We start from the raw sequence: 26,558 nt of genomic DNA on the forward strand, positions 1-26,558 counted from the left end.
TCATTATAGAAGGGGCATTGATTCTCAAGTGTACAGAGAGAATTCTTCATCTTATCACACTGGGTCATATCCCTTACCATTAAGAGGTTCTTTTTCTGTCCTGTATTTTCATTTTATGTCTCATTAATCACCAATCTTTACTTCTTACTCACCCCGAACTCTCATTCTGAATGACCTAGTTCATTACAAACAAATAAAAATAAAACAACCATTTCAAGTTGAAAGAATTCAACAGATCCTTTTCTTTTCCTGCTTCATTGTATTTTCCTAAAGACATTATAAATTTTGTGCACATAGTTAATCACAATATATAAAATTAAAATAATAATTTATGACTTTTGCATAAATAAAAACTGATAAACATGTCTATTCTACTATAGCTTTGTTTTTAAAAAGAATTAGAGACTTTGATCAACAGAGCAATGTTATTATGGTCCATCCACAGTCTAGTTTTTGATGCATGGAAGTATCTTTAATTAAAAAATCAAAGAACTAAAATAATATTACATAAGTCCTTTTATAAAATCCCTCTCCTGATCTGCTTTATGTTTTATTAAGCAAATATATTTCTTATTCCCTGACCTCTTGTCCCATTCTCCTTTTCCTAGCTCATTCCATAATGTATTAGTCAGCTCAAGTCACTGTAACAAAATCCCATGGACTGAGTGATTTAAACACAGACATTTATTTCTCACATTCTGGAGGCCGGTAAGTCCAAGATCAAGGTGCAGATACATTAGTTCCTGGTAAGGACCTTGTTGGCTTTCAAACAACTGCCTTTTCACTGTGTAGTCACATGGTAGAGAAAAAGAGAGAGTTGTGATCTCTTTTTCTCTTCTTGTAGAATACTAATTCTATCATAGAGGCTCCATCCTCAAGACCATATCTAAACCTGATTACTTCCAAAAAATATCACATTGGAGATTAGGGTTTGAATATATGAATTTTGAGGAGTGATAAGTATTCAGTTCATAACATATAACTACATTATTCTATATCAGCCATTCCATGTCGCTTCCCACTGTGTCACATGTTAACACTCAGTTTGGACACACAGACTTAATATCAGAGACATCAATTTCCTATCCTGTTAAATGAAAACACAAGATATCTTTACCATCCTTTAGAACACACAATGGATTATTTTAACCTCTGAATATTCAATATCTCTGATTTTTTCTCAAAGAGTCATGCAGAGTAAAACAAAAAATTATTAACATTCTTCAAATTATTAGACTAGAGAGATTATTTGTTTCCTGTGTCAAGATAATCTATAAAACTCTATCCTTCTGTCTATAATGTATACTGCTTGTTTTTTTTTTTTTTTTTCCTTTTGCTGTTGTTCAGTTGCTAAGTCATGTCTGACTCTTTGTGATTCCATGGAGTGCAGCACTCCAGGCTCCTTCCTCCACCATCTTCCAGAGTTTGCTCAAATTTCCATTGAGTTGGTGATGCTGTCTAACCGTCTCATCCTCTGCTGCACTCTTCTCCTTTTGCTGTCAATCTCTCCCAACATCATGGTCTTTTCTAATGAGGTGGCTCTTCACATCAGGTGTCCAAAATAATGGAGTTAGCTTCAGCAACAGTCCTTCCAATGAATATTCAGGGTTGATTAATTTTTAAGAATTCGGTAGTTTTTGGTATTTCACAATGTTGTTCAACCATCACCATTATTTAATCCCAGAATACTTTCATCACCCTAAAAAGAAATTCCATCCCCATTACCAGTCATTCCCCATCCTCCTCCTCCCCAGTTCCTAGCAACCAGTCATTTATTTTCTTTCTCAGTGAATTTACCAGTTCTGGATATTTTATGTGGCATTTTGTTTTTGGCTTTCTTATGTGGCATAATGTTTTCAAGGTTCATGCATTCTGTAGCATATGTTAGTACTTTATTCCTTTTTATGGATGAATAACATCCCATTGCATGTGTATGCCATACTTTGTTTAGACATTCATCAGCTGATGGACATTTAGATTGTTTCCATATTTTGGTTCTTATGAATAATTCTGCTATAAATACTGTTTGAGCATATGTTTTTAGTTCTGCTGGGTATATAACTAGGAGTGGAATTGTTGGGTCATACGATAATTCTATGTTTAAATTTTTAAGAACTAACTTTTCCATAGCAATTGCAGCATTTTACACTCCCACCAGCAGTATATGAAGGTGCTAAATTCTCCACATTCTCAACAACACTTATTTTCCTTTTAAAAATTTTATTAAATCTACCCTAGTAGACATGAAGTGATGTCTCATTGTCATTTTGATTTGCATGCCCTTAATGATTAATGGTATTGAGTATGTTCTCATGTGCTTATTGGCTATTTATTCATTTTTTAGGAGAAATGTCTCCTCAAATCCTTTACGTCCTTTTAACTTAGACTGTTTGTCTCTATATTTTTGGATTGTATGGTTACTTTATATATCCTGGATACCAGATTCTCATGATTTCAAATATTTTCTTCCCTTCGATGACTCATCACTTTTCTGATAGCATCCATTGATGCCCACAAGTTTTTAACTTTGATGAAGTCCAATTTATCAAATTTTTCTGTGGTTGCTTGGGCTTTTGGTGTCATATCTAAGAAAATGTTGCCCAGCCCCAAATCACAAAAACTTGCACCTAACAGTTTTATAGTTTTGGCTTTTTCATTTAGTTTTTTATCCATTTTGTGGTAATTTTTTAATATCACATGAAATAAAGGGTCCAATTAAATCCTTTTGCATGTGTACATTCATATATTCTCATCCTTTGTTAAAAAGACTTCTTTTCTCAGTGAATGGTAATGGCCTCTTTGCTGAAATTCTGTTTCTGTTAATTTATGGAATCTTAATTATATTCAATTGATCTATATGTCTATGACAGTACTACACCATCCTGAATATTGAAGCTCTGTACTTCTGAAATTGGGAGATACGCATCCTCCAAATTGGTTCTTTTTCAAGATTGTTTTGGTTATACTGGGTTCCTTGCATCTCCAAATAAGTTTCAGAATCAGCTTTTACATTTTGCAAGTGGGGCTCAGTTAAGGATTACAAGAGGTGAGCACAACATAATCCTAAGTGTCCTTATAAGAGGGACCCAGGGGGAGACTTGACCCTAGGAAGCAGAGACTAAGATGATGTGGCCACAAACTGAAGAATGCAGTCAGTCTTATGTGGCTCCAGAGACAAGGAAGGGATTCTCCACAGGAGCCTCCAGAGGAACCATCTCTGCCAACATTCTGATTTTAGCCCATAAGACCCATGTTCTTGGTGTTCTGTGGGGATTTATGACCTCCAGAACTATAGGAGAATATATTTGTGTTCTTCTGAACTACTGAGGTGAGGTGAATTTTTATAGCAACAAAATGAAAACTAAAACAAGGAATATTGCCATGATAACAATATTGTCTCACAAGGCATGAATACAGAATGTTTTTACATTTATTTACATTTTCTTTAATTTCTTTCAGTACTATTTTCAGTGTAAAAATCTTACATTTCTGTGGTTAAATATATTTCTAAGTATTTTGTTCTTTTTAATGCTATTTTAAGTGAGGTTTTTTCCCTTAATTTCATTTTCAAATTGTTCATTGCTAGTGTGTAGAAATAAATTGATTTTTGTATATTGACCTCATATCACACAATAGCAATTTAATTTATTCTTTTGATTTGGAATTTAAAGTTTGTCCAAAAACTGGAATTTGTCTGTCCATGTCTCTTAGTTGTCTGTGTCCAGCATCCCCAGGGCTTAATTTTTCTCTTGAAAATAAATACCAGCCTTTTTTGGCCACATATTCATAACTTTCTTCCTACATGCAGGGAGCTGTAGACCTTACTTTGCTATCTTGACTTCACCATAAAGTTGAATTCATATTTAATTTAAGATCTGAATTTTAGTGTATATAAATTGTCAATAATTATGAATAGTGATGTTTCCACATAAATAAACAAAATGTACTTAGTTCTTTCCTACTCTAGATTACACTAACTTTTCCTCTCTTTATTTATAGAAATTCTATAGTTTTGCTACTTCCTTCAAATGTGATTCCAAACGTTATCAGCTGGTGAGCAAAGAGTAACTCAGATAATCAACTAGGAGAGTTATTAACATTGTCAATCCTGTATAATCAAATATCTAAGTAATAAAGAGCCCTAAAAGAATTGACATTTCTCCCATATAGCTGGCATTTGGAAAATGTGGGCATTATAGACAAGATAGCTGATATACAACATTAGAAAGAAATTTTTTACTCCAGGATAGACAGCGTGAAGCCTTCAGGCAAAAGACAGGAAAAAAACCTTGCATATGTTCATTACAGCCATATAAAGCTTAGCATTTCACACCTTGTCAGAGTTATCAGGTACAGAGCTGTCTTTGAATCTAATTTTCATTCCAACCGAAATGTGAGAAGTCAAATCACTGCATAGTGAAAAATGGAAAGCTTTCTTCACTGTGCAGTTTGCTGCAATCATGTCTAAGGGGAACTCAGAAAAAAATCATACATTAAAAAACATTAGGTTGTATTTGTTCAATGCAAACTGTTTTACTTGATAATGACAAATATGAGCTCTAAATTGTCCATGTTTAGAAAACTTACGTTAGTAAACATGTCATGTGACATAGTTCTAACTTGTTTACTGACACAGTCTAGTGTATTTGTTGATTTAAAAATTTTTAGCCTCTTAGGTTTTGAAAGTGTAAAGAAATTCTAATATATGTTAGAGAAAGTACTAGAAAAGTACTAGTACTTATGAATAAGCTATATGTGCAAATTTGTTGTGTGAAATCCATCTTTATTTTCAACCCATAGATAAACCTACCAAAAAAGAAGAGAACAAGGAAGGATGGTAAAGTGAGCTAATTTCTTTAAAATTCCACCTGGATTAAACATTTTTTCCTCCTTTTAGGATCATTTGCTTTCCCAAGGACTGAAACATAGAGTGGGAATTGTTGCTGGATAAATTTTGTTTCTTTTTTTGTTTTTATTTATTTCTTTTTTGTTATTCTAAATTTTGTTTCTTAACTTGAGTGCTGTTTTCATTGTGGTTTTACCTTGTGATAAATGCTTGAGCTGCTAAAAATAATAATCACATGATTAGGTGAATTGATGGTTGGATAAAGGGACAGATAGGTAGATAACTAAGTGATAAAGCAAATTATATAGAATGTTAATGATAGAGGAGTATAGAAGGTGGGTACATGAATGTTTAATATAAAATCCTTTCAATTTAGCTGTGTGTTTAAAATTTGCCCTATAAAATGTTGGAAAAGGTAGTAAATAAATGCAAGTCATAATCTTAGTTTAGGTGGTCATGGAGAAGAAAATCCTAACTCAATTTTCCAGTATACTGTATAGTAAACTCTACATGGGACATGATAAGAAACATGAGAAAACTGTCAAAACAACACAGAATTACCCACATAAATTGTGAATTCTCTTATATTTGCTTGGTGACTGGGTTAAAACATCACACAATTTTTTTTTCCAAGATAGAAAACATAACTAAATATAAGTGGTGAGTAGAATCCTATTGAGATCTATTGCTGTCCAAGTAACGAGCTCTTACAAACGTTTTAGTCATGCCAGGACTATGATAAAAGAGAATTGTGAGATTAAACCAATATTCAAGAGAAAAAGGCTATTTTGTTTATCTGGATTTTCTGGCAGGGTGATTTGTCTACATAACATCAGAAGTCACCTTGCACATGTGGCTTCTATGAGGAGTATCTTAGAGTTAGTGATTGCACAGTATGTGACAACCCTGTTTTCTGGTTAACATATCTTTTCATGGGTTGTTTAAAATAGTGAAAAAAAAAATCATAGTAGCAGCATAAACACTCAGTTCCATCTTCATGCCTCCCCACAGTCACTAATTTCTGTCCCTTCCAAAAGTAAAAAACCTCCTGAAATCTTTGGTTACAATTTACTTGAATTCCTATATAATTTTTTCAAATAATATGGATATTACACATTGCATTTATCTTGTATCCTATTATTTAAATGAAATTTAACCATTGGTATTCTTTTGTGGTGAAGCTCTTTTCATTAGCATTATGTTTGTGAGATTCATTCATGTTTCTGCATGTACCTGTTTTTCACTTATTTTCCTTGCTGCATACTATTTCACTGTATGATTCCACCTCATTTATTTGTCCTTCCTAATATTAGCAGAAATTGAGTTACTTTTATTTTGGAGTTAATAAGAATTTTATGATGAGGCACGTTCTTATCTATACACTTAGTGTATTAATGAGGCTCATATTCTTCTAGTGTTAAGTAGTATAATTGATGGTGGTTTCCCTGATGGCTCAGATGGTAAAGAAACTGCCTGTAATCCCGGAGACCTGGGTTCAATCTCTGAGTCAGGAAGATCCCCTGGAAAAGGCATGGCAACCCACTCTAGTATTTTTGTCTGAAGAATCCCATGGAGAGAAGAGCCTAGTGGGCTACAATCCATGGGGTCACAAAGAGTCAGACATGACTGAAGAAGCACACACACAGTACAATTGACTTCTAATCAATTCAATTCAGTTCAGTTCAGTTCAGTCACTCAGTTGTGTCCGACTCTTTGCAACCCCATGAACTGCAGCGTGCCAGGCCTCCCTGTCCATCACCAACTCCCGGAGTCCACCCAAACCATGTACATTGAGTCAGTGATGCCATCCAACCATCTCATCCTCTGTCATCCCCTCTCCTCCTGCCTTCAATCTTTCCCAGCATCAAGGTCTTTTCAAATGAGTCAGCTCCTTGCATCAGGTGGCCAAAGTATTGGAGTTTCAGTTTCAAAATCAGTCCTACCAATGAACACCCAGGACTGATCTCCTTTAGGATGGACTGGCTGGATCTCCTTGCAGTCCAAGGGACTCTCAAGAGTCTCCTCCAACACCAAAATTCAAAAAATCAATTCTTCGGTGCTCAGCTTTTTTTATAGTCCAACTGTCACATCCATGCATGACCACTGGAAAAACCATAGCCTTGACTAGACGGACCTTTGTTGACAAAGTAATGTCTCTGATTTTTATTATTATTTTTTTCCATTTATTTTTATTAGTTGGAGGCTAATTACTTTACAATACTGTAGTGGTTTTTGCCATATATTGACATGAATCAGCCATGGATTTACATGTTTCTGCTTTTTAATATGCTATCTAGGTTGCTCATAACTTTCCTTCCAAGGAGTAAGCGTCTTTTAATTTCATGGCTGCAGTCATGATCAGTGCAATCATCTGCAGTGATTTTGAAGCCCAGAAAAATAAAGTCAGCCACTGTTTCCACTGTTTCCCCATCTATTTGCCATGAAGTGATGGGACTGGATGCCATGATCTTAGTTTTCTGAATGTTGAGCTTTCAGCCAACTTTTTCACTCTCATCTTTCACTTTCACCAAAAGGCTCTTCAGTTCTTCTTCACTGTCTGCCATAAGGGTGCTGTCATCTGCATATCTTAGGTTATTGATATTTTCTCCTGGCAATGTTGATTCCAGCTTGTGCTTCCTCCAGCTCAGCATTTCTCATGATGTACTCTGCATATAAGTTAACTAAGCAGGGTGACAGTACACAGGCTTGACATACTCCTTTTCCTATTTGGAACTGGTCGGTTGTTCTGTGTCCAGTTCTAACTGTTGCTTCCTGACATGCATAGAGGTTTCTCAAGAGGCAGGTTAGGTGGTCTGGTATTCCCATCTCTTTAAAGTTTTCCACAGTTTATTGTGATCCACACAGTCAAAGGCTTTGGCATAGTCAATAAAGCAGAAAAAGATGTTTTTCTGGAGCTCTCCTGCTTTTTCAATGACCCAGTGGATGTTGGCAATTTGATCTCTTGTTCCTCTGCCTTTTCTAAAACCAGCTTGAACATCTGGAAGTTCACAGTTCACATATTGCTGAAACCTGGCTTGGAGAATTTTGAGCATTAATTTACTAGCGTGTGAGATGAGTGCAATTGTGCGGTAGTTTGAGCATTCTTCGGCACTGCCTTTCTTTGGGGTTGGAATGAAAACTGACCTTTTCCAGTCCTGTGCCAAATTTGCTGGCATATTGAGTGCAGCACTTTCACAGCATCATCTTCCAGTATTTGAAATAGCTCAACTGGAATTCCATTTTGGTAAAACATGAAAAAGGATAATTAACCTGATATTAACACTCTTAACAAATATACTTCTAGCTATATTACTTGTATTTATTGCCTTCTAACTCTCTCAACTAAATGTTTATTCAGAAAAAAAACACACCTTTATGAGTGCAGATTTGACCCTATAGGATCAGCTCATCTTCCTTTCTCTATAAAATAATTTTTAGTATCCATTACATTTCTTCTTTTTGATTTAGAAATTGCACTCCTCTTACCACTCCCTTGACCATCACAAACAAATAATTTAAACACTATACTCATTATAGCGCTATTTCTAATTTTATTATCACAGTAAGCCTAGCCTACAAATGAACTCTAAAAGGACTAAAATGAGCCAAATACAGTATTTAGTTCAAAATAAATTATTTTGACTCATTAGATTATGATTAAATGCATAATTACCAAGTGGCTTCAGTATATATAAATATTATCATAGCATTTACATTTTCCCTTATAGGACTATTATTATATTGATCTTATTTAATATCATCTTTATGATGCTTAGAAGGCATGATATTATCACTATCCATTATAGCAACCATAATAATCTTAAATACACACTTTAACTAGCATAAGGCCAATTGTATTATTAGTATTTGCAGCAGTGGGTTGTCTCTACGAGTAATAATATCAAATACATATGACACTAACTATATATAAAACCTCAATATAATGCTAAAAATTATTATTCCCACAGTTATACTGATACCCTTTACTTGATTCTCAAAAAATAGTATATCTTATATCAATACTACAACTCACAGCTTACTAATTAGACTTACAAACTTACTCCTTAACCAATTCAACACTAATCATCTTAATATTTCATTATTTTTTCTCTGACTTCTTATCAACACTACTACTAATTTTAACAACATGATTGTTACCTCTTAAATTAATAGCTATCCAATATCATGTATTAAGAAGATCATTAACCTGAAAAAATTGTATATTACTCTACTAATCATACTACAATTATTTCTAATCATAACATTTACTGCTATAAAATTAGTTCTCTTCTACATTTTATTTAAAGCAACACAAGTCCAACACTTATATTATTACCCAATGAGGTAATAAAACAGAATGCCTTATTGCATTATTTCTTACTTTATACTCTTATACCCCTCACCCTTTTAGTAAAACTAGTCTATATCCAGCATATCATAGAATTGGTAAATTTCCTGATACTTCAATACTGAATCCAAATAATGTCCAACTCCTGACCCAATGTTTTTATATGATTAGCATGCATAAGAGTGTAAAATACCTTTTTAGTAAAAATACCACTATATGTTCTTCCTCTTCGATTACCTAAAGCACTTGTAAGAAGCCCCTACTGCAGGTTCCATAGTACTTCTAGCCATTATTACTGAAACTTGGAGGCTACAGCATATTATGAATTACAATAATACTAAATCCACTAACAGACTTTATAGGATATACTTTTATTATATTATCCTAATGAGGCATATTCATAACTAGTTCAAACAGACCTAAAATCACTCATCATATATTCTTCTGTCAGCCATATGGCACTTGTTATTGTAGCTATCCTTTTCCAAACACCTTGAATCTACTGCTCTAATAATTGCTCATGGCCTTACATCATCTATATTATTCTGTCTGGCAAATACGAATTACAAATGAATTCATAGTTGAACAATAATTCTAGCCTGAGACCTACAAACATTTCTCCCATTAATAGCAACCTGATGATTACTAGCAAGCCTGACAAACTTAGCCCTGCCCCCAACTATTAATTTAATCAGATGATTATTTGTAGTAATGTCATCCATCTCATAATCAAACATCATAATTATTCTAATAGGAATTAATATAATAATTGATGCCTTATACTCCCTATACTTACTAACTATAACTCAGAGAGGTAAATAAGACACACCATATCAATATTTCACCATCCTTTACACAAGAAAACACCCTCATATCACTCCACATCTTATCCCTCCTACTCCTATCATTAAACCTCAAAATTATTTTAGGCCCTTTATACTGTAAATATAGTTTTAAAAAAAACACACTAGATTCTGAATCTAGTAACAGAAGATTATACCATTCTTATTTACTGAAAAAGTATCAAGAACTGCTAACTAATGCTCCCATGTCTAATAACCTGGTTTTTTCCAACTTTTAAAGGATAATAGTTATCCATTGGTCTTAGGAACCAAAAAACCAGTGCAACTCCAAATAAAAGTAATAAACTCATTCTCCTCTTTCACACTGGCCATGCCACCTAGGAAGTCCCTATTTGTATTAATTATACCAATTATAATAACAAGCACTAATATCTATAAAACTAACATATATCCATCACATGTAAAAACTATTTCATAATGCTTTCATTAAGAGTCTAATTTCAATAATAATACTTATTCATGTGTTGCTTAGGCGCTAAGTCATGTTTGACTCCTTTGCCACCCCCATGGACTGTAGCCCACCAGGCTCTTCTGTCCATGGAATTTCCTAGGCAAGAATACTGGAGTGGCTTGCCATTTCCTTCTCCAGGGGATTTTCTCGACCCAGGGATTGAACTTCGTCTCTTGTATTGGCAGACAGATGTTTTACTGCTTTACCGAGCTCTTCCAACTCTTCATCAGAAGAGAAAGTGTTCGTTGCTCAGTTGTGTCTGACTCTTTGCGACCCCTGGACTGTGTAGCTGACCAGGCCCCACTGTCCATGGGATTCTCCAGGCAAGAATACTGGATTGGGTGGCCATTCCCTTCTCCAGGGGATCTTTCTGACCCAGGGATCAAGCCCAGGTCTCCCACATCAGTTGAGGAGTAGGAATTACATCTTTCCTACTTTTCAGATGATTATATGGATGAGCTGCTGCCCTGCAGGTAATCTTATATAACCATATTGGAGACATTGAATTTATTATGGCAATAGTATGATTCCTATTCAGCTTAAATGCATGGGGTTTACAACAAATTTTTATACTCAATTTAAATAATTCAAATTTACCTCTAATAGGACTCATACTAGCCACACCTGGAAAATTTGCCCAGTTTAGCCTTCACCCATGACTGTCTTCAGCAATAGAAGGCCTTATTTCTATTTCAGCCCTGATCCACTCAAGCACATAGTGGGAGCAGGTATCATTTTACTTGTTTGCTTTAATCCTTTGACAGAAAATAACCACCTTATTCAAATAATTATGTTTAGGAGCCATTACGACACTGTTATAACAATATGTGCTCTTACCCAAAATGATTAAAAAAAAAAAATCATTGCCTTTTCTACCTCTAGTCAACTAGGCGTCATGATAGTAACAATTGGCATTAACCAACCTTACCTAGCATTCTTTCTTGTTTGTACTCATGAATTCTTTAAAGCTACCTTATTTGTATGCTCTGTATCTGTTACCCACAGTATGAATAATGAGCAAGACTTCCCAAAAATGGTCTATTTAAACAATACCCTTTACCACAACAGCCCTCATCATTGGCAGTCTAGCACTTACAGGGATACCTTTCCTCACTGGATTATATTTTAAAGACCTAATCATCGAAACTGCCAACACGTCTTATACCAATGCCTGAGCCCTTTTAATAACTCTCATTACCACCTTCCTCACGACCCTCTACAGTACCTGCATTATCTTCTTTACACTGCTAGGACAACTGCAATTCTCTGCCTTAGCTATAATTAGTGAAAACAATTCCTTTCTTATTAATTCTATTAAATGCCTGTTAAAATTTGAAGCATTTTCACTGGTTTTATTTCCAAGAATATTCCTCCAACAAAATTCCATAACTAATTATACCTTACTACCTAAAGTTAACTGTCCTTCTTGTAATCATTCTAGGATTTACTCTAGCACTTGAAATCAATAACATTACATAAAACCTAAAATTCAGTTATCCATCAAGTATATTCAAATTCTCCACCCTCTTAGGATATTTTCCCATTACTATTCACTCTCTAGCACCTTACATAAATCAACAAACCAAAAATAACCATCCTCCTTAACCTGATTAGAAAACATTTTACCAAAAACCACTTTCTGTATTCAATTAAAAATCTCTCTGTTAGTATCAGATCAGAAAAGCTTAATTAAATTAAATTTCCTTTAATTTTTCATCACCCTGCTCCTTAGCATGATTCTATTTCATTTCCATGAGTAATCTCCATAATAACAATAACACCAATTAACAAAGACCAGCCAATGACAATCACAAATCAAGTACCATAATCATATAGCACCACTGTCCCTTTAGCCTCTTCACTAAAATATACAGAATCCCCCATTTCCTAAATTACTCAATCCCCTAAACCATTAAACGTAAACATAATCTTCACCTTCTCATCCTTTAAAGCATTAAAAACTAGCAAAAATTCCATAATTAAACCAGTACAGTCTTATTAGAGACCCAAACATCAGGGTAATGCTCAGTAGCCATAGACATTGTATAACCAAACAGCACTAACATCCCCCATAAATAAATTAAAAATACTATTAAACCTAAAAATGACCCACCAAAATTTAATACAATACCACAACCAACACCACCACTTACAATTAACCCAAGCCCACCATAAATAGTTGAAGGTTTTGAAAAAAATCCCACAAAACCAATCACAAAATTAATGCTTAAAATAATGTGTTATCATTATTCTTACATGGACTCTAACTATGACTCACAACATGAAAAACCATTGTTGTTATTCAACTACAACACTAATGACCTACATTCTGAAATCACATCCCTAATAAAAATTATTGACAACATATTAATTGATCTCTCAACTCCATCAAACATCTCATCATGATGGGATTTTGGTTTTCTGCTAGGTATTTGTTTAATTCTTCAAACCTTAACAGGCTTGTTCCTAGCAATACATTGTACACCAGATATGATAACCACCTTCTTATCAGTCACACATATCTGCTGAGATATAAATTATGGGTGAATTATCCAATACATAATGCAAGTGAGGCTTCCATATTCTTTATCTGCCTATTCATCCATGTAGGATGTGGCCTATACTGTGGGTCATATAATTTCTTAGAAACATGAAACATTGGAGTTATTCTATTATATAGACATAGCCATAGGACTTACAGGTTACGTACTGCCTTGAGGACAAATATCATTCTGAGGAGCAAGCAACAGTAATGACTTATCTCCTTTCAGCAATCCCATATGTTTGTACAGACCTTGTTGAGTGAATCTGAGTGGATTTTCAGTAGATAAACCAACTCTCACATGATTCTTAGCCTTTCACTTTATCCTTCCATTTATTGTTACAATACTAGCTGTGGCTCCACCTATTGTTTTTCCATGAAACAGGATCTAGTAATCCAACAGGAATTTCATCTGACATAGAAAAGATCCCATTTCATCCATATTATACAATTAAATATATTTAGGTGCCTTATTACTAGTTTCAATATTAATAATGTTTAGTTCTGTTTTCACCTGACTTGTTAGGAGACTGAAAAATCCCTTCAATATACCACCCCGTATTACCCCAGAATGATATTTCCTATTTGCATATGCAATCCTCTGATCAATTCCTAGTCAACTAGGAGGGGCTTTATCCCTAATCTTTTCTATCCGGATCTTAGTACTAAATACCATTACTCCATACATCTAGACAAGGAAGCATGACATTCCAATACCTTTGCCAGTGTCTATTCTGAGTTCTAGTAGCAGACCTATCAACACTAACATGAATTGGAAGGCAACCATTAGAACAACCTTTCATTATTGTCAGACAATTAGCATCAACCCTATATTTTTTCCTAATACTATTTTCTATTACTAATACCAGTAACTAGGACCATCAGAAATAGAATCCACAAATGAAGAGACTTTGTGGCATATTTATTACCCTGGTCTTGTAAATCAGAAAGGAGAATAATAAATCTCCCTAAGGCCCAAGGAAGAAGCTATAGCTCCACCGTCAGTACTCAAAGCTGAAATCCTACTTAAACTATTTCCTGGAATTTTGTTATAATACATTTACAAGATTTTTAAGTACTGTATCAGTTATAAGGTAGCCCAATTTCACCGACCCCCTGAGTACTTGCAAATCTGTTTCTCCACATTACAACCACATATATATTATACCATGCATAATACATCACATGCATAATTGTACATTAAATTTATTTACCCCATTCATATAAGTGTGTACATAATATTACTGATATTACATAGTCCATATAATTATTAACTGTACATAGTACATTTTATTAAATAAGTCCTTGTCAACATGCATATCATATCCAATAGATCACAAGATTAATCACCAGACCATGTGAAACCATCAACCCAATTGGCTGGTGCACCTCTTGCTCTGGGCCCATGATCTATGGGGGTTTCTATTAGTGAAACTTTATCAGAGATCAGATTCTTACTTCTGGGCCATCTCACCTAAAAGTGCCCATTCCTTCCTCTTAAATAAAGACATCTCAGTGGACTAATGACAATCAGCCCATACTCACAAGTAACTGTGGTGTCATGCATTCAGTATTTTTTAATTATGGGGGATTCTTGGACTCAGCTATGGGTGTCTAAGGCCCTTACACAGTCAGATAAATTATAGCTGGACTTCAGTGAAGATTAATTACCAGGGTGATGAGAAGCAGGGTGATTTTCAGTCAATGGTAACAAGACATAGAGAATTAAATATGTATGTATACATTAAATATACTTCACCTATCCTCCCCTCCTAAAATTCACAGTATACTTAAATATATTGATCTGTTTATTGATCTGTGTTTATGTCACACATGGAAATACGTTTCTTTAGGTTGTAACAAAGAGTGGAATTGCTAGGAAGATCTTCAGATTTAATTTATAATACTTAATAGTTTTTCAAAATCCATATTTATGCTCTTATAAACTGTCTGAAAGTTCCCAGTTGTCTACATTCTTGCTAACATATGATATTTTTATTTTAGCCATTTTCTTGTGTGTTAAATGATATCCTACTGTCTCCATTTGTATTTGATTAATCAGATATTAGCAAATTATGGCCACTTTTGTGAAATGCATATTCAGATATTTTGCCCATTTTTCTATTGAGTTGTCTGTAGTTTTGTTTTTTAGGATTTCTTTATATATTTTTAATATCTTTGTTACTAAGTAATGTGTGTTGTCTCCTTTTATTTCATGTATTTCCTATGAGCTATTTTATTGATGGAAATTTTTAATTTCTACTTCTAGTTTTATTATTTTGAATTTTAGTATAGTCCAATATTTAAATTTTTCTCAATAACTAGTTTTTATATCAACATTTTAAAAGTGATTCTATAGTGTAAGATTATGTAACTATTGTTCCATTTTATCTTCTGTAAATATTATTGGTTTTATTTTATCTTTCTTTTTAAAATTCACCTAGAATGAATTTTTGTTTTATTTTTTCTCAAGTGAACATTTTATTTTCTAGCAATATTTTTAATTAGACATCATTTTTTTCCATAATTCTACAGTGTCATAGAATGGTGATGTTTCTGTGTTCTCTGTTGTATTCTATTCATTTATTTGAACATTCAAAAATAAATAGCTAACATATTTAATTACTATAGTTTGTAAATCTTGACATCCAGTAGCAAAAGTTCTTATACCATGTTTTCTTATTCAAGATTGTCCTTATTATTCTTGACCCCTTGCACTCCCTCATAAATTTTAGAGACACTGTCCATTTCCACAAAATTGGGATTATATTTAATCTGTATATTAGTTGCAGAGAATGGCATCTTTATAACATCTTTATAATTTGACTTTTAAATCCATGTTTTATATAGTCTTCTTTTTTTTTCCATTTATTTTTATTAGTTGGAGGCTAATTACTTTACATCATTGCAGTGGTTTTTGTCATACATTGAAATGAATTAGCCATGGATTTACATGTATTCCCCATCCCGGTCTATATAGTTTTCTTAAAGAAATTTTGCCCACCTGCTAGTACAGCTTATATATGAATATAATATCAGGAAAAAGCACATAAATTATTAGTGGACAGTTCAATGTATTTTCACAAAATATTCTTGTAACCAGCACCAGGTCAAGAAGTAGAATATTATTAACATCCCAGAAGCCACTCTACTCTCCTCTTCCAATCTACTTTTGAACTTTAAATAATGTTAGTCATTCAGCAAGTATTCTTTTATAGTTAATTTATTTTGCTCAACATTGTATTTTTGAAATTTATAAAAATTTCAAAGAGTGAATATTTTATTCACTCTTTCTTATCACTGTACACATTGCATTTTGTGAACATGTGAATTATTTTATCCATCCTGCTATTGATGGATAAAATAATTTTATATCTTGACTTTCCCTCACTGCCACTTTGGAGCAGTCTCTCAGAGCTATCTGAGATGCTGCCTTCCTGGCTGCAGTCCTCATTTTGCACCAAATAAAACTTAACTCACGACTCTCAAGTTGTACATCTTTTTTTAGTCAACAGTTATGGCAACCGATGAAATGACCCAGAGTGGACTTCCTTCTTTCGACTGGACGCCATGAGGAACTGGAGCTTTGGTACCAGCAGCAATCACTTGTGCCCATCTGCTTCCCTGGGGAGTGCAGACTAATTTGGGTTTAATATAAGTTATATATTATATGGCAGAGGAAGATTGCAGACTAGAAGGATGTGCACTCATCTTCTCCTGTGAGAACTCCAAAATTACAACTCGCTGCTGAACAACGGTTGACAGGAAAATGTTGGATCCCACCACAAAAGACACCACAACACATGTCCAAGGGCAAAGGAGAAGCCCAGCAAGATGGTAGGTGGGGGCATAATCGCATTTAGAATCAAACCCCATACCCACCAGAGACACTCGGAGAGCTCAAACAAATCTTGTGTGCACCAGGACGCAGAGACCCCACAGAGACTGAGCCGGAACTGTGTTTGAGTGTCTCCTGTGGAGGTACGGGTCAGCAGTGGCCTGCCGCAGGGGCAGGGGCTCTGGGTGCAGCAGACCTGGGTATGGCATAAGCCATCTTGGTGGAGGTCGCCTTTAACACCACCATAGAGTCACCCGAACTTACACAGGACTGGGGAAACAGACTCTTGGAGGGCACAAACAAAACCTTGTTCATACCAGGACCCAGAAGAAAGGAGCAGTGATGCTAAAAAGAGACTGACTCAGACTTGCCCACGAGTGTTGAGGAGTCGAGGGCTGGCGGTGGCCTGCTACAGGGTCAGGGGTGCTCAGTGCAGCAGTGCACCCATGAGACCTTTTAAAGGAGGTCCCATTATCTTCACTATCTCCACCATAGTCTGGCCTCAGATCAAACAACAGGGCGGGAACACAGCCCTGCCCATCAACAGAAGATTGGATTAAAAATTTACTGAGCATGGCCCCACCCATCAGAACAACAACCAGTTTCCCCCTCAGTCAGTCTCTCCCATCAGGAAGCTTCCATAAGCTTCTTATCCTTATCCATCAGAGGGCCAACAGACTGAGAACCACAATCACAGAAAACTAATCAAACTGATCACATGGACCACCAGTCTTGTCTAACTCAATAAAATTATGAGCCATGCCATGTAGAGCCATCCAAGACAGATAGGTCATGGTGGAGAGTTCTGACAAAATGTGGTACACTGGAAAAGAGAATGGCAAATCACTTCAGTATTCTTGACTTGAGAACCCCATGAACTGTATGAAAAGGCAAAATGATAGGACACTGAAAGATGAACTACCCAGGTCGGTAGGTGCCCAATATGCTACTGGAGATCAGTGGAGAAATAACTCCAGAAAGAATGAAGAGATGGAGCCAAAGCAAAAACAATACCCAGTTGTGGATGTGACTGGTGATGGAAGTAAAGTCTGATGCTATAAGAACAATATTGCATAGGAACATGGAATGTTAGGTCCATGAATCAAAGCAAATTGGAAGTAGTCAAACTGGAGATGGCAAGAGAGAACATCAACATTTTAGATTTCCAGAAAAGCATCTACTTCTGCTTTATTGACTATGCCAAAGCCTTTGACTCTGTGGATCACAACAGACTGTGGAAAATTCTTAAAGAGATGGGAATACCAGACCACCTGACCTGCCTCCTGAGAAATCTGTATGTAGGTCAAGAAACAACATTTAGAACTGGAACAGTTAGAATATGGAACAGCCGACTGGTTCCAAATCGGAAAAGAAGTATGTCAAGGCTGTATATTGTCACCCTGCTTATTTAACTTATATGCAGAGTACATCAGGTGAAGTGCCAGGCTGGATGAAGCACAAGCTGAAATTAACTTGCCTGGAGAAATATCAATAATCTCAGATATGCAGATGATACCATCCTTATGGCAGAAAGTGAAAAAGAACTAAAGAGCCTCTTGATGAATTTGAAAGAGGGGAGTGAAGAAGTTGGCTTAAAATTCAACATTCAGAAAACTAAGATCATGACATCTGGTCCCATCATCTTATGGCAGATAAATGAGGAAACAATGGCAACACTGAGAGACTATTTTTTGGGACTCCAAAATCACTGCAGATGGTGACTGCAGCCATGAAATTAAAAGACGCTTGCTTCTTGGAAGAAAAGTTATGACCAACCTAAACAGCATATTAAAAAGCAGAGTCATTAACTTGCCAACAAAAGTCTGTCTAGTCAAAGCTATGGTTTTTCCAGTAGTCATGTATGGATGTGAGAGTTGGACTATAAAGGGAGCTGAGCACTGAAGAATTGATGCTTTTGAACTGTGGTGTTGGAGAAGACTCTTGAGAGTTCCTTGGACTACAAGGAGATCCAACCAGTCCATCCTAGAGATCAGTCCTGAATATTCAATGGATGGACTGATGCTGAAGCTGAAACTCCAATACTTTGGCCACCTGAAGCAAAGAATTGACTCATTTCAAAAGACCCTGATACTGGGAAAGATTAAAGGCAGGAGGAGAAGAGGATGACAGAGGATGAGATGGTTGAATGGCATAACCAACTCTATGGACATGAGTTTGAGTAAGCTCCAGGAGTTCGTGATGGACAGAGAAGCCTGATGTGCTGCATTCCATGGGGTCACAAAGTTTCAGACACAACTGAGTGACTGAACTGAAATGAACTACTGATGGACATTTGCGAGATTTCCAATTTGGGGCTATTATTAATAGTACTATTATGAGCATGTGGATGAGTTTTTGTTGTATCTGGAAGCAGGACTGCTGAGTCTTTGGATATGCACTTAATTCTTTTGGTATATTTTGCCAAGCAGTTTTCCAAAATGGCTGTATTAATGTTAGTATTTTTCTCCTACTTTTAAGTAATCTACTAAAAATGCTTAATTTCCATTGCTTCTGGTGAAGAGAAATGTAATTTATTTCTATTTTATATTTGCTTCATATCCAGCCATCTTAGTAAGATTATTTATCAATTTTAATAATTTTATTTTCTTTTGGATTTTCTGCATATGTAATTATGCTGTTTGAAAAGAATAATAGTTTTTTTGCTCCTTTTAATTCTGATAACTTGGCTTTAATCTATTGCACAGTGTATAATAGAAATAGTATTAATGATATCATGTCTCCTTCCTGATCCCAGGAGAAAATGTGATAATAATATACCAATAAAATTGGTATTTTCCATGAATTTTGCTACATTTTTTTTTGCTTCTAGTTTTCAAGTGTCTTTATTGTGATTAGATGTTGCATTTTATCATGTATGTTTGTTTCTACAGCCATTAAGTTGGTCATATGATATATTTTCTTTTTTGTGTTAATGTGGATTACATTAATTGGCTCATATATTAATCAAATCTTTCATTTCTGTAGTATATGTAACTTGATTACTACAAATTAATCTTTGAAAATTTCTGGATTCAGTTCATTTTCTTTTCTTTTTTATATGTTTTATAATTTTAACTTTCTTCAACTTTTCTCACTTCATACCATTTCAGGAGGTCTTTGGAAACAGATTTAAGAAAGAACATTCATTTTAGTAAATTGTCAAAGGCTTTTCTGTCTGTATAAACTAGTGCAGTCTGAAACATCAAAATCTCAGAAGTAAAACTCAATAATATGCACATGCTTTCTAATCCAAATAAATGTTCTAACTTCAAAGCCTCCACAAATTATGAAAACTCAGTTTTCTTTCAGACCCTTGTTGAACAAGATGAGAGTGTTCATCACAGGTTAGGTTTAGGAAGCAGACTCTGACCCAGATTGGCATCCTGGAGATTTATCAGACAGTGAATGGGCTTGTCACCAACACCCCTGTTTAGAGGAAAGGAAGAAAAGGGTAGGGAAGGGAAGAAATGAGGGAAGGAAGCAGGTTTGTACAGATGGATAAGGTTGGTTGTGATATAGTTTAGTAGGTGTCTCACTAATCCTGTGTATAGTTCTCAAACTGGAATTACCTTTATATTTGTCCTAAAATATGGTGGGATGACTGGGCTTACCTGAGAGAGTCATTTCCTAGGCAGGTTGATAAGAAGTCTAGGGGTCCCCAAGGAGAGAGGGGTCTGGAATTCTCAAGGAGGAAGAAAGGACAAGCTTTTTTTCCCTCTACATTCCTTAGGATTATATAAAGATAATGTATCCTGCCTGAGGACAGCCTCTGGATTAAACCTTCTGGCTAATCCTGTTATCTTAAAATGTAAATTATGGGAGTAGGTCTGGTGAGGTCTTTACAACCTTCAGACATTCTTTGGATTCATTGGAGAGTATATAACTCCATTGCTAACACTAGCAAGTGGGTACTCTTTCTACCCCCTTCTGATGTCTATGTCAGAAGCTTTCTCTATCCCCTTTATACTTTAATAAAACTTTATTACACAAAAGCTCTGAGCAATCAAGCCTCGTCTCTGGCCCCAAATTGAATTCTTTTCCTCTGGAGGCCAAGAATTCCAGTGCCTTTGCCTGGTTCAGCAACAACCTTTCATACCTATCACCATAATTTTCAGTCAAGGCTGCTTCCAGTGTATGTATGGTCCTTGATGAGTATTTTTGGTGAGACCTTGCTTTCTATAGGGCTTCCCTGGGTTCAGAGGTCAAAGCCTCTGCCTGCAATGCGGGAGACCTGGGTTCGATCCATGGGTCGAGAAGATCCCCTGGAGAAGGAACTGATAACCCACTCCAGTATTCTTGCCTGGAGAATCCCATGGACGGAGAAGCCTGGTGGGCTACAGTCCACGGGGTCGCAAAGAATCGGACACGACTGAGCGACATCACTTTCACTTGACTTTGCTCTCTATAAGCAATTTGACTCCCAAAAATGGATTACAGATTTCATAGGTTTATGATCATTTGATTATTGTCCAATAATTGGTGGAGAATCTACAAAGTCTTCAGGCTTCAAATCTTCTTGAGTTCCAGAAATCGTAGTCTGACATTCCTGGCTGCATTCTTTTCTTTTCTTTTCGTTAAAATTTTTATTTTATATTGGAGTATAGTTGATTTACAATATTGTATTAGTTTCAGGTATACAGCAAAGTGATTTAGTTATGCGCATTCACATATCTGGTCTTCCCACATGTCTCAGTGTTAAAAAATTCACCTGTCAAACAGAAGGAGTGATTTTGACCCCTGGGTTGGGAAAATCCCCTGGAGGCGGGAAATGGCAAACCACTCCAGTTTTCCTGCCTGGGAAATTCCATGGACAGAGGAACATGCTGGGCTGCAGTCCATAGCGTCTCAAAGAGTCCAACACGACTTAGCAACTAAACAACAACATGTGTGCGTGAAGTCCTCACGTGGGTCATGTCTGACTCTTCAATCCTGTGTACTGTAGCCCTCCAGGCTCCTCTGTCCATGGGATTTTTCAGACAAGAATACTGGAGTGGGTTTCCATGCCCTCATCCAGGGGATCTTCCCAACCCAGGGATCGAACCCACATCTCTTGTCTCCTACATTTGCAAGCGGGTTCTTTGCCACTAGTGCCACCTCAAGCCCAAACAACAACATAATTCATATATCTATTAATTTTCAGGTTCTTTTCCCAGATAGGTTATTACAGCATATTGGGTATAGTTCCCTGTACTATACAGTAAGTCCTGTTGACTATCTATTTTATGTGTCATTACTGGCTACTTTCTTATTACCCATCCCCATCATCTGTGAGAAAAAGGAAACAACACTGTTATTCAATGCCATGACTTTTTGAAATCAGTATTGAAACAATATATATCTTTTCCTGCAATTCCCTACATCATACTTTGCTAATATATTTCTATAAAAATATTTTATTGATGACACATATTCTCTAAAATAAAAATCAAAATATATGTATATCACCATATAAATACATATAGAGGAAGAAAAATTTATTTTTATTTTACATCATTATAGTCATGAGATTTTAAGCTTTGGAAAGTGTCCTCTGAATTGATTATTGTTATGTTCATTAATGGCATAGACTTGATAAAAATAAGTATATTAAATTTTATTATTTTTTAACACAAATTTATTGGAAGTCAACCTGTTACTGATATGGTTGGAGCTTTTACTTTTCAATTTGTCATTTATTAATAGAAGAATATTAGTTTCCATATCAGTTCTATTTTTGTGTCTGGTTGTTGTCAATATAAATACTAAGAAAACTCTTTTGCTTAAATAATTAGGTAGAAATCAAAGTCTTATTACAGTGATGTCACTTTCTTTCAACTTCTGAGTTTTATGTCTTCCACCTAAACAATCACAAATTATCTAGCATCAAAAATTATTTTATGAAATACAATTTGTTCCTTTTTCAATGTGTTAAAAGTTAAAAAAGCCACTGGAGTTTTATAAGAAAGTGTTATTTTAGCATTCTGTTTTTCAGCATCAATAGTATTATTTAGACTACCCTATGAGTGAATGAGAGTGTGTTTATATGTGTGTTGTGTGTATGCTAGAGGTTATGCTTTTAATCTGCAATGGGAAGAAAGATGATTGATTGAAAATGAGGCAGTGGGAAAAATGGAACCAAAGGAGCAGTCTTCTTCTTAGGTGGATCAATACCAGTAATGAGTACAAATAGAAGTTGAATATCTGTAAAGTAATATACTTAAAAACCATTTATATCTATATCCTCCTTGTAAAGTCTTCTTATTTTTCAAGGATACTACTACCTCAGAATGAATACTACTAACATAGTATAAATTAAGTGCTTGTTTGTGAAATGAATGAACAAGTGCATGAATGAAAACTAGTATGTTTAAACTTATTTAGTTAAGAGTAAGTTATTCAATTTAAGATTTATTACAGTAGGTGTAATTTTTGGCAATCATTATATAAAAATATAAGCTACAATGTATTTTCAATGATATCATTTGTGAAGATTGAAATTAATAATATGATGTTGTAATGATGTTACAATTGGCAGACATAGAATTAATTATTAATTTTAATTTTGGAGTTTCTTTCTTCTTTTGTGCTAAATGAACATTTTTCTAGAAACTCAAAACATTTTCATAGGCCTTTGAAAATCTTATAGCCCCTAAGCACTCTGTTTTTTGTGAATAACAGATAAAGTAGCCCTAATCCAGCCTTGCATCCACTGAGAAAGAAAGGGGAAACATTACATCACAATACACTGTATTACATTACAATAAACAAGGGCTTCAACTTTAGAACTTTTTTTGAACTGACCTTGATCATGGCTGGTTTATAATAGGAGTTGTCTCTTCTGCCTCAAACAGGCTTGCTTAAGACTGAAGTCCTACCATAGAGATTGGTACATCTAAGACAGACCTTTTTGGAAAATTCATATAATAAACTTCATATTTGTAGGTATATGTGATATACATCAGTCAGTCAGTCAGTTCAATAGCTTAGTCATGTCCGACTCTATGCAACCCCATGAACCACAGCACACCAGGCCTTCCTGTCCATCACCAACTCCTTCAGAGTTTACCCAAACTCATATCCATTGAGTTGGTGATGCCATCCAACCGTCTCACCCTCTGTTGTCCCCTTCTCCTCCCGCCCTCAATCATTCCCAGCATCAGGGTCTTTTCAAATGAGTCAGCTCTTCGCATTAGGTGGCCAAAGTATTGGAGTTTCAGCTTCAACATCAGTCCTTCCACTGAGCACCCAGGACTGATCTCCTTTAGGATGGACTGGTTGTATCTCCTTGTAGTCCAAGGAACTCTCAAGAGTCTTCTCCAACACCACAGTTCAAAAGCATCAATTCTTTGGCACTCAACCTTCATTATAGTCCAACTCTCGTATCCATACATGACTACTGGAAAAACTATAGCCTTGACTAGATGAACCTTTGTTGACAAAGTAATGTCTCTGCTTTTTAATATGCTGTCTATGTTGCTCATAGGTTTTCTTCCAAGAGGAAAGTGTCTTTTAATTTCATGGCTGCAGTCACCATCTGCAGTGATTTTGGAGCTCAGAAAAATAAAGTCAGCCACTGTTCCTACTGTTTCCCCATCTATTTGCCATGAAGTGATGGGACCGGATGCCATGATCTTTGTTTTCTGAATGTTGAGCTTTAAACCAACTTTTTCACTCTCCTCTTTCACTTTTATCAAGAGGCTCTTTAGCTCTTCTTCACTTTCTGCCATAAGGGTGGTGTCATCTTCATAACAGGTTATTGCTATTTCTCCCAGCAATGTTGATTCCAGCTTGTGCTTCCTCCAGCCCAGTGTTCCTCATGATGTACTCTTCATATAAGTTAAATAAGCAGGGTGATAATATACAGCCTTGACGTACTCCTTTTCCTATTTGGAACCAGTCTGTTGTTCCATGTCCAGTTCTAACTGTTGCTTCCTGACCTGCATAGAGGTTTCTCAAGAGGCAGGTTAGGTGGTCTGGTATTCCCATCTCTTTCATAATTTTCCACAGTTTATTGTGATTCACACAGTCAAAGGCTTTGGCATAGTCAATAAAGCAGAAATAGATGTTTTTCTGGAATTATCTTGCTTTTTCAATGATCAAGCGGATGTTGGCAATTTGATCTCTGGTTCCTCTGCCTTTCTAAAACCAGCTTGAACATCTGGAAGTTCACAGTTCATGTATTGCTGAAGCCTGACTTGGAAATTTTGAGCATTACTTTACTAGTGTGCGAGATGAGTGCAATTGTGCGGTAGTTTGAGCATTCTTTGGCATTGCCTTTCTTTGGGGTTGGAATGAAAACTGACCTTTTCCAGTCCTGTGGCCACTGCTGAGTTTTCCAAATTTGCTGTCATATTGAGTGCAGCACTTTCACAGCACCATCTTTTAGGATTTGACATAGCTCAACTGGAATTCCATCACCTCTACTAGCTCTGTCCATAGTGATGCTTCCTAAGGCCCACTTGACTTCACATTTCACATAGGTATTGAATTTCTGACTTAAAGGCCTTATTCTTTTTAAAAATCATGTATATTTTTCCTGGGCAAGAAAAAAAGTCAGGCTGAGACTTTTGGGAGTTATGTGTGGCCAAAGGCATGAGGGCCCACAGTGAAACAATGAAGAGTATTGAGAAGAATATAGTAAAAATAAAACTGGACTTCCCAGTGGCTCAGTGGTAAAGAATATGCCTGCCAATGCAGGAGACGCAGGAGATGCAGGTTCATTTCCTGGGTCTGGAAGATCCCCTGGAGGAGGAAATGGCAATTGACTTCAGTATTCTTGCCTGGAAAATTCAATGGACAGCAGAGACTTGTAGGCTCTATGGGGTCACAGAGTCAGACACCACAGAGCGAATGAGCAAAGATTATACTTCTTCCTGTAGCTGGTCGAGTGCTTTTTCAGCCACTTAGGTTTCCTATATCAATAAAATCCAAATGATATTCCCTGTGTTAAATGAGCCATAAATAGGAACAGAGAGCAGATGTCTTGACACAGAGACCATATTTTTTGACATGAGGCCTCTGTGAGCAGTGTCTCCCTGTAATTTTAGAAAGTTCTCTATTCAAAATGTATTGATGGCAGCTGGAAAGACTACCCAGAACTACTTTTCCCCATAATAACACCCTAGATTATCATGCTTCCTTGATCTCCAGTTGCACCTTTCCTACAAATCCTAACTCTAGGCAGATCTCACTGTTTACAATCAATCAGTACTCTTGCTTCCAGCCCAATGAACAAGCTGCAGAAAGCTACCAAGAAGTGGTTCTCTTTGGCTCCACCACAAATCTATATCACTCAGCCTTAGCAGGAACCTTATCCATCCTCTTCCATATCTAGTTGGCTCTGTATTTCATTTCCACAACTGCCGGTCTAGCTTTCCCCACATTTCTGGAGCCCCACACTCATCCCATAACCCTCACTAGTGATCGTCTGTTTCTCTCTCTGAGATCCCATTGCTTTTGGCATGAACAATGGTCATAGTACTTAATCATTTTGCATCCCATCCATTTTATAATTGAGAAAATTAAACATAAAAATGTCATGTGAGTAGTCTAAGGTACACAGCTGGTAAGAGGCAGAGGCAGATTTAGAAGTCAGGTTTTCTAAATCCAAATTTGCTGCTGTTTCTGTTTCATCAAATAGCTCTCTTAGAAGGAAAAATAATTTTCCATAATGAAAAGCTCCAGAATCTCA

The 26,558-nt window shown here is 35.8% G+C and overlaps 1 pseudogene; it reads left to right on the top strand.

Moving 5' to 3' along the window:
* The first annotated feature begins 12,825 nt into the window (after positions 1 to 12,825).
* On the top strand, positions 12,826 to 13,926 carry LOC110124369 (cytochrome b-like; annotated as a pseudogene).
* The last annotated feature ends 12,632 nt before the right edge of the window (positions 13,927 to 26,558 follow it).

This window comes from Odocoileus virginianus, chromosome 6, assembly GCF_023699985.2.
Source record: "Odocoileus virginianus isolate 20LAN1187 ecotype Illinois chromosome 6, Ovbor_1.2, whole genome shotgun sequence".
NCBI classification, from domain to species: domain Eukaryota; kingdom Metazoa; phylum Chordata; class Mammalia; order Artiodactyla; family Cervidae; genus Odocoileus; species Odocoileus virginianus.